This window comes from Nymphalis io, chromosome 16, assembly GCF_905147045.1.
Source record: "Nymphalis io chromosome 16, ilAglIoxx1.1, whole genome shotgun sequence".
NCBI classification, from domain to species: domain Eukaryota; kingdom Metazoa; phylum Arthropoda; class Insecta; order Lepidoptera; family Nymphalidae; genus Nymphalis; species Nymphalis io.
Genome location: NC_065903.1, coordinates 7,479,010 through 7,489,416, shown reverse-complemented (window position 1 = coordinate 7,489,416; position 10,407 = coordinate 7,479,010). Strand labels below are relative to the sequence as shown.

Here is a 10,407-nt window from a genome sequence, read left to right as displayed (position 1 = left end):
CCAGGAGTCGGGCCCCCGCACCGGTACCTGCTCCAAGAACGACGCCTCGTTCAAGCTACCCGCCGATTACGGCGGAACGCTTGCCGAACTGGACGAGGCACTTCGAGGTGCTGAAAAGCAAGCTAGGACACGCCCCGAACGCACGCCCTCTGGGAAAGGGAGTGCGCTTTCTGCCCGGATCCGCGGAGGAGTTCCGGGTGATTCAGCGCCATTTAACTGAGGCTATGAACCAGGACAAGACAATATCCTGGTTCTGCTATAGCCCAGCCGCGGAACTGCCAACCAAGGTGGCCATTAGGGGGCTGCCACTTGATACACCCCCGGAAGAGGTGATCGCCGCCCTGCGCAGTCCAGAGTTCCCTGCACAGAGCGCTAAGGTGATCCCAGAGAATCCACGGAGGAGCGAGCTAAGCTCGCGACCCTAGCAACTCTGGCGCCACCAGCCAACCAGCCGACGGCCAGGGAACAACCTCTAAGGAAGCCTAGCAAGAAGAGCAGAAAGAAGAAGAGGGCAGCTAGGCTAGCCAGGACTGATCCTGCGGCGGCATCGACGCAGCAGCCCAGGAAGGCAGCGACAGTCCGCTCCGGCTGCCGCCACGCGGCCGGTGGAGAGGCAAGAAGCGCCTCCCCCTGTGCAGATGACAACCTCGGCCAGTGCGAAAGGCCCGGACACCACCATCATCGTCCGGGTCTTCATGGAGGCACTGACAGCGATCCTGGTCGCCTATACACAAGGCCAGGACATTATTCCTGCCATCTCAGCTGGAATAGCCGCTCTTGCAAAACTTAATTCCAGCTGAGAATCTTATATTGGAACCCAGGCGGCATACGAGGTCATGTCCGGGAGCTGACCCTACTCGCCCAGTCGCAGGATGTAATCCTCCTTGGCGAGACGAAGCTCTCGGCCGAAATCGAGCTTCGAATCCCGAACTTCTTCGTGTATCGGCGAGATGAAGTCTCTCCCCGGGGCTGTCCATTCAGAGGAACTGCAGCCCTGGTGAGGAGGGACATCATACACGAAGAACTTGCACATGCACCGTTTGTGAGCCTACGTACGCAGGGGGTGCGTGTGCATGCTGGTGAGACTTGGAGCTTCTGCTGTATGCCGCCTACAAACCACCCGGACAGACTTTTTCAGCACCGATGTCGTCAATCGCTTATCGACTCGCCGCTGCCTACACTGATCGTGGGTGATCTGAACGCGAAGCACCACGCTTGGGGCTCGCGCGTCATCACCCAGGCGGGTAGGCACCAGCTCGAGGATAGCGAACGACAGGGTTACGGTGTGTTGGGTCCAGGAGCGCCGACCCAGATACCGACTAACCCTACGTACCAGCCGGATGTCCTGGACATCGTGCTGCATCACGGACTAGACGCACCCATTGATGTTGAGGTTAATTACGACCTCAACACGCAACACCTGCCAATAGTGGTCACAATCGCCCTCCAGCGCGACTTCATAGTGTCCCGCTCCCCACGTTTGCGGGTTGACTGGGGGCGCTACTCCTCAGAGCTCTTGGAGTTTGAGCTGACGGTCCCGATCGCGACGACTCAAGATGTAGAAGGAGCTGCTCCTAAAATTTCTGAGGCGATCCAGAAAGCCAAAGAAGCAGCCACCTCTCAAGGAAGCACGCCGAGAAGTCGTCAGGACCAGCTGCCGAGCTCGCTCTAAGCGAAACTGAGGAAGAAACGAGATCTTCGCCGGCTATGGGCGCGAACGCGCTGCCCGAGGGTGAAGCGTGACCTCAACAGGATTGCAGAGGAAGTGTCGTGTGCACTCGTGGCTCTCGAGGATGACTACTGCGAGGCCACCATCGATCGAGCATCCGAGCATGACACGACGCTGTACCACCTCTGCAAACAACTCACCAGACATGACTCGCCTGTCTATCCGCTCCTAGATCGAGCGGGTAACAGAAGATATTCCGCCAGCGACAGAGCAGAGATCCTGGCGGAATATTTGGAGGGACAATTCACCCCCAACCCACCGGACTTGTGGAGGAGTTCGTCCGCAAGCTCGCTCGCTCGCTATTCGCAAAGGCGGATAGCAGTGCGAGCGTACACCTCCACGGTATAGCACCGCTTCATGCCAGACCACCTGAGGGGCGTCCGTTACCTTGTGAGCTCCTACTGTCGCCGACCATCTGCTCCGATGCGGGCATCTGTGAAGAGGACGACGACGATCTGGAGACACGGTAGGACGAAAACACCCGTGAACAACATCAAACCACACAGGAAAAACAGCCACTGGGTCACAACGACCCTGGCCCTCTGGGCTAAAACATAACGACACGACGGATGAACCGTCGGGGAGGAGCAGCCCGGGTAGGGGAGGCAACCCCGAGGCCCGTACTCAGACTGGCCTAGGCCAGTCAGGAGGACCCCCATGTACAAGCCGCCAAATTTCTCATTGTTGCGTCGTCTTTCCACAAGAACAGTCGTTAAAAGCTTAAAAAAATATATCTTTTAATTATTATAATCAATTTTCGAGATTTAAAGTAGAAAGTTGATTTTAAAAAAGTGTTGCCTGTCTTCCGTTTCTTGAAACCTCAAACGCTCAACAATAATATAAGAGGTTATCGCGCCTAATGCTTTAAGTGTGGATAGTTCGAGTTTTTCGGATATTTCATCTGATACGTCGGAAAACAAATACGCGTGTCAAATATAACAAACAATAATGTCGCGAGATCTGGTTAAAAGGTTTGACTTATTGTTACAACAATTGGTTAGTCATGTTAATAATATTTCAACTTCGAATCATGCTATTACTGGTGTATGACTGGCGATACCGCTTTCACACTTACAACCAACAACTTATTATAATAATGTGTCTAATCTAGGTTTATTTACCATTCAGAGGCTGACAACGACTGACGAACAGTTTTTACGTTCACCTATAATAGCAGCGGGTAGTTTTGTAGATTTGAGCGTTACTGTAAAAGAACCCACTATACCTACACCAATTCAAGCACGTGTTGACAAAATTAAAAATATGCAAAGATTTGACACTTCGGATTGGAACGCGGTCCGCTATACAGATGTTCAGAAAAAATATGCATCGTTTCCGGCTCTTACTGAATTAAGAGTCAATGACGAGCTTCGACATCTAGAGGGCCCCTTTAGTCTATTACGTTGGTTCCAGATGGAACGTAGTTTTGCTGCGTTATCTAATGCCTTTTTGGCACAGAACGATTTCATTAATACTTCCTTACAAAGCCTTGTTAACTGGTCAAATTCATCGGATGTTCAGCTTAATACTTCCTCTTTAAAACAGCTATTTAGTAAAGATTCTGGCTATAAAGACGGTTTCTCACGAAATCCTTCAAATAATTTGCCGTAAGCAAGTCTAGGTTTTAGAATTACGCCGTAGGGACCTCTTAAAGAAATTAGAGGATAAATATATCAGAATTAATCCCGGTTAAATTAACTGCATATATACAAAAAAATGGTGGTATAGATAAATTACAAAATTGGGTACCATCTGCTACTCGCACTTAGCCTGAACCGTCTACTTCTACTGCCAATGCAAAGCCATTTCGAGCAAAGCCAAATTCCAATAAAACTAAATAGGCCAAAAACTGATTCTAAGCGATTCTATTCTAACAACTCCTCAGCAATGAAAATGGGCGGAGGGGGACGCAAGTACAAAATGGGAAGAAAGTCAGGAAATAAAAATATATCCTGTAGGAAAATGACTCGACAGGATTTTCAGGCAGGTGTCTAAGATTCTATCGAAACACCTGGACTCGTATGGAACACCAAATCCAACACTAAGTCCCTATCCTTGCACAAAATACAGTAAAATTCGTCAGAATTTACTCGTGCGACTTGCGACCGGCAGTTGGGATCTAAAGCAGGCACAAAGCCTCTAAGGACACCTCGACTTTGCGACTTTCATCACCCACCGGGGAAGGATTTGATCCGTGCAGTGACGGAGAAGGAATACATTTTACTGCCCCTCTCTTTCCCATGGGTGTCGTAAGAGGTGACTAAGGGATATCTGAGTGACCATCTGCTCATCTGGTGGTAGGATGCTAACATCCGCCTGGCTTGTTACCACCGTACGCATGGTGAAAAACTCGTGAAGAGGCTTGACCGCGTTTCGAGGTCAGCCAGCGTACAGCCAGTGCCCGAGCGAGTATTGCCGCGATGGGTGTTGGTCCAGTGAAGACGGCTGTTGAACCAATGCCGGGGGAAACTGTATTGACCTGCCGGACAAGGAGACCTGAAGAACCGGCTGTTTCGCTGGCCGCCCGTGGCATAGTACAGTGGCCCGAGCGTGCAAACCAGCTCGCGAGGCTGCCCCACCAGCCCATCTCGGGGTGGACCGTCGTGCCGGTTGGTGACCGGAAGGTGGGGTGCCGGTGGCCACTTCCAGGGGGGTTCGAGGGGAAACAGGCCTCCATATATTGCCCATCCCTATCGTAGCAATACGTCGCTCGCTTCACGTCTCTTTTCCTTATTTTTTCAAATGGTAGCGCAACTAAGAAATAACGGTCGTTCAGCGGTGCACATCCCCACCATACCCACGCTGTTTGAGGTCGAGTTCTCTAACATCCGAGGACTCCACGCTAACCTCAACGCTGTCCACCACCATCTCGAGACAGCACGGCCAGCAATGTTGTTTCTCACGGAGACGCAAGTACTCCGCCCTGCCGACACCAGCTACCTTAACTATCCCGGCTACATGCTTGAAGAATCTTTTAAAGCGAAAGCCGGAGTATGCTTGTTCGTCAGGTCGGATGTTTGTTGTCACCGATTGCGCTGCTTGGAGGACCCCTCCTTCTCCATGTTGGTGGTACGTGTGGACCTGGTTCGTCAGAGTCGAGTCTACGTGTGCCTCTACAGATCCCACAATGGTGACTTGGAGACAAGCCGATTATTTAACCATCTTAGTCGGGTGGCAGATGCTGCGCAAGAGCAGTTTCCTAACGCGGAATTGGTGTTTTTGGGGGATTTTAATGCTCACCATGAATCATGGTTGAAATCCCTCAAAACTGACCATGCTGGAAGAACTGCTCATGCTTTTGCTCTCACACACGACTTGACCCAACTGGTTGATCAGCCCACCAGGATCCCAGACATTTATCGCCACTCTACTGGATAAAGGACAAGCGCCTTCTCTACTGGATCTTCTGCTGACTTCTCACCCGGTGGAATATCAGGTTGTGGTTCAAGCTCCACTTGGTTCTTCGGATCACGGCCTTATATCTACCAAAGTGCCACAGGCCATGCTGCCGCCATCAGCGGTATGCAAACGTCGCGTTTGGCACTATAAGTCGACAGATTGGGACGGTATGCGCGATTACTATGCATCGGTCCCTTGGAAGGAACGTTGCTTCAGTGGGAATGACCCGACAGCTAGTGCCACTGCTGTTGCTGATGAGATCATGTTAGGAATGGAATACTACATTCTTAGCTCAGATCTCATCAATAGGGGTACGCGTAACCGTTGGTTCACTCGTGAATGTGCCGACGCTGTAACATCTAAGCAGGCGGCATATCGCGCGTGGATCAATGGCTGCATTAGCGGGGCATCTAACATTGACTCACTGAAAGCAAACTACAATAAAAATTCCAAGTCCTGTAGAAAGGCATACACGAGAGCGGATGCACAGCGAATTGTACAGATTGGTCATGACCTTGTTTCGCATCCTAGGGGCTCCCTAGCTTCTGGCGTCTGACCAAGTCTGTGCAAAACAATTTCTGCCAACCTTCGCTGCCACCGCTCAGAAATCCGAACGGATCGCTAGCTCACAGTCCACAGGAGAAAGCCGATCTCCTGGCTAAACTCTTTGCCGATAACTCCGTGATCGATGATTGTAGTGCACTGCCACTAACAATACCTTTATGTGGCCACACGATACCTGACATCAAAATCAGGCAACGTGATGTGCGTGCGGAGCTGGAATCACTTGATATACGGAAAGCTAGTGGTCCCGATGGAATACCAGCCATAGTGCTGAAGAAGTGCGCGGCGGAGCTGTCTCCTGTGTTAACGCGCCTGATCCAACTTTCTCTCTCTTCGGGATGTGTGCCGGAGGCTTGGAGAAGAGCTAATGTGCAAGCGGTTCCCAAAAAAGGGGATCGGTCTGACCCGGCAAATTATCGGCCAATAGCTATCACCTCAGTACTTTGTAAGGTGATGGAACGAATTTTAAACAACCAACTGATCCATTACCTAGAAGATTACTGTCTAATTAATGATCGTCAGTACGGGTTTCAACTAAAACGGTCCACAGGAGGTCTTCTAGCGTACGTAACACACCTCTGGGGTGAAGCTATCGACAAGCATGGAGAATCGTCGGCTGTCAGCCTCGATATCTCCAAGGCTTTCGACAGGGTCTGGCACAGAAGTCTTCTCTCCAAGCTGCCGGCATATGGTCTGCCTGCTCAGCTATGCACCTGGATTTCCAGCTTCCTACACAAGCGTAGCCTTCGTGTTTTAGTTGATGGTTGCGCTTCACAATTCTATGTAGTGAATGCTGGGGTCCCCCAGGGATCTGTGCTATCTCCCACACTCTTTCTTTTGCATATCAATGATATGCTCTCTCTTGGGAACATACATTGCTATGCAGACGATAGTACAGTGCATGGTGGATACCACGGACACGCAGTGGCTGGGCGAGCGGAAATTGAGGAGAGGCGGAAGGATCTTGTAATTGAACTCGATAGGACGTTAGAGCTCATCGCCAAATGGGGCTCTGATAATCTTGTTGAGTTTAATGCCAAGAAAACACAGGTATGCGCTCTCACGGCGAAAAAGTCAACATTTTCCCCTTTTCCCTCCCTCTGTGGTACTCCGCTGGTGATGCAAAGCAAAATCGCCATGCTGGGGATTGACGTTCGCTGCGACCTTAGTCCAAGGGATTACATCGAGGCTGATATAAAAACAGCTTCACGGAAACTCGGAATTCTGAAGAAGGTGCGGCGTTTTTTCACGCCTCAACAACTGTGCCTGCTGTACAAAACACAGGTACGGTCTTGCGTGGAATATTGCTCGCACCTTTAGGATGGCTCCGCTAAGTACCTACTGGAGGCCTTGGACCGGTTGCAGCGACGTGCCGTACGCATTATTGGCGACGTAAAGGTCACAAGCACCCTTGAACCTTTACAATTGCGTCGTGAGATAGCAGCACTAAGCGCTTTCTATCGCCTGTATCACGGCGACTGCTCTGAGGAATTATTCTCTCTAATTCCTACTTCCCCCTTCCTTCTTAAGTCCACGCGGGCTGGTTCTCGATGTCACCGCCTAACTGTGACATCAATTCCATCGCGAACAAAGAAATTTGGCAACTCCTTTCTTTGTTGCACTTCCAAAAAATGGAATTCCTTACCAGCTCACGTGTTCCCCTCCTCTTACAACCCGGGTTCCTTCAAACGAGGCGTGAAGAGACATCTTGCGGGCCGGCAAGGCGAAGGCGGCTAGTGCAGAACGTTTTTCCCGTCTGTACTGGCCATCGTCGCGTTTGGACTCTACTACCACTTACCATCAGGTGGAGTAGAGTCATTTGCCCTCCCGGCGAATATAAAAAAAAAAAATATTTTTTTTCACGATGTTTTCCTTTACCGTCAAGCACGAGATGAATTATAAACACAAATAAAATTAAGAACATGAAAATTCAGTGGTGCTTGCCCGGGTTTGAACCCACGATCATCGGTTAAGATTCACGCGTTCTAACCACTAGGCCATCGCGGCTCATTATATGCTTACATTCAATTAATTTAAATTATGTACTTAATGCCTCGTTTAAATTAAATATAATGAATCACATTGTTGCATTTTAAATAAATATTATTTTATTACAAAAACTCTCGTAACGGACTTCGGACGTCAACCGGAACAAATAATATAAAAATTTTACCTTCCAATAAAATTTGTATTATGTTTCCTAAGACGCCCGAAGTCCAGATAATGTCGTCCTGGAGCAATATCCTTCATTATGAGCCGAACAATGACAAATTTGGCGGCTTGTCAATTCAGTTCCAGAAAGAAACTGGCGCTAGGGGGCGGTGTAGGCGCGAGTTAGGAAACGGAAGTAGAAAAATTTAGCGACCTACAGTGGAAATCAGACGATGTACTCTCATAACGAACTTCAGATGTCTTAGGAAACGTAATACAAATTTTATTGGAAGATAAAAAAATTATTTTTATTTTATTATTACAAATATTCATACAAAAAATCACTCATCATTATTCAAATATCTTTTCCCCATAAAATATACAAAATTACACCAAACACTTTGTGCGGCATTGAAATCAAACAAGAAATGGTTGAGAGCCGTGTTCTCTTTTACTTTCCCAACAGAAATAGCAGATAGCCTCCTATATAATGTCACGGGGTTCTCGTGTGTACGGGGTTCGATCCACCAATACCGTTACATTAATGAAACTCGTCATAAAGATTATAAAATTTTAATTATAAAATTTACAACATAAAAAATCATGGGCCGTTGACAATATCTGGTCAATTAAGTTAACATTAAAACAATAAAATATTATGAGTGAGTTAGCTGTAGGTGAGTTGGCATCGGTTAAAATTAAGTGATAGATTTGAATAGATAAGCAGGATAGTGCAAACCCTGGACGCAATGTCACAATGAGTAAACAAATAAATAAAAGCAGTGCGAAGCAGATAAAAGCACCAGCAGCAATAGCAGGCCACTGGAAATACAGCCTCTCCTTCATAAAACAGCAGAGCCTCCAACAGCTCCAAATTAGCAACAATTCTTCGGTTGAGTCCACCGAACAATATTATATTACTTTGTAATGCAATATACATAGTATATATAAAATTAAAGAAAAATTAACACTCCGGTTTGGTAACCCGAACTTCTCAAATAAGTTTTACAAAGTGGATGACGTAGGTAACCCTCCGTTAGTATAATTTTCTATATTATAAAAAGGAATATATTTATTCGTTTAAAACTGACAGGTGTCGGTAAGCGAACGGCGCCTGCTCAACGATCCAAAAAACGACCCAACATCGTAGTGCTGTCATCTCTCAAACCGCACAGATAATAAATGTCGAAACAATGAATGCCGATTCGATAACCGTAATTTATTTTATAAACCGATTAGATTAGGTAAAATAAATACAATATTTTAATAAAAATTAAAATATTGAAAAATTAAAATTTATATAGGGTTACATTATCCGCTCATTCCACCACGGAAACAACTGAAAAGAAAACCACAACATCTACAAATAAAACTCCGACCATCAACATCATCCACTCACAACAAATACAAAAGACTTTCTTAACAACCTACATTACTATAAATTAATCACACCAAAACAAATGATATTACTAGATGACAATGAACCTAATTCTAATCCAACAATAACTGAAAACAATAATCATGTTTGCAGTCTAATAGCGAAACAACAAAAGATATGACTTTGATACTTTGAACAAGTCCAATACATGTAAACAGTTCAAAAGTAATAGTTTACATTACAAACAACTTAACTAAAACAGGTGAAAAGATGCTAGACTGTTTGAGTACAGCACATTTAAAATCCTTCACATGCCACTTTCCAATGTACTTGCGTTTCTCGTCTTCCAGTTTATAAACTAAAGGAGATAATTTACGAATAACTTTATAGGTGAGTGCGTGAAGTAATTGTCAAATTAGGTTGAATAATAGTCGCACATAAAGTCCACATAAATCTTTATATTATACACACGCGTATGTACATAAAATATAAGAAGGAATACAGTATTACGAGCGAAAAAGCACAAAGTACGAAAAACAATATAAACATTTCGTTAAACATTTAATTAAATAAATATTTCGTAATGCCTAGGCGGATAGCAGAGAGCGAAAACAGACATGGATTTCGCCTCGGTGTCGGATCTCAACTAGCGATGAATGCGCTCCCGCAGGCAGGCCAGCCGGTTGACCCGGCAACAACATAAGACAAAGGACGACGCCACAACGGAGATAAGGAATGCTTTTGTTTATTCCACTATATGGCGATCGCCCGTTGCGTCGCCTATCCGATATCTTATGTTGAGTAAAATGTGTCCGTGTATATTTGTCTGTATATATGCACGTATGTTCGCATGTTTGTATTATATATGTATGTACGTATGTATGCATCTGCGCATGTATGTGTTTGTATATGTGGTGGACGCCACAACTTTACAACGCTCATATTTAGGAGCTAACTAAGCTAAAAATAATTGGGAGCAGAACTTTGTTTGTATGTTCGCTTCCAAACAAAATCACCAACTTTACAACTAATATCCCTACGTCGCTTATTATAATACTTAACGTTTTTATCATGAGCCTTCTTCAATTCATTCTTAACACTAACAAAAACATCTTTTAAAGTACTTAACTTATCAACATACTCACTACGAATTTTTACCTCATAAACTAGCTTATCCTTATGTAAC

At 46.3% G+C, this 10,407-nt stretch overlaps 1 protein-coding gene across 1 annotated transcript in view; it reads left to right on the top strand.

Moving 5' to 3' along the window:
- Nucleotides 1–10,407, top strand: part of LOC126774179 (probable ATP-dependent RNA helicase DDX20) — a 111,567-nt gene that overhangs the window by 78,730 nt on the left and 22,430 nt on the right. The window lies entirely within an intron of this gene.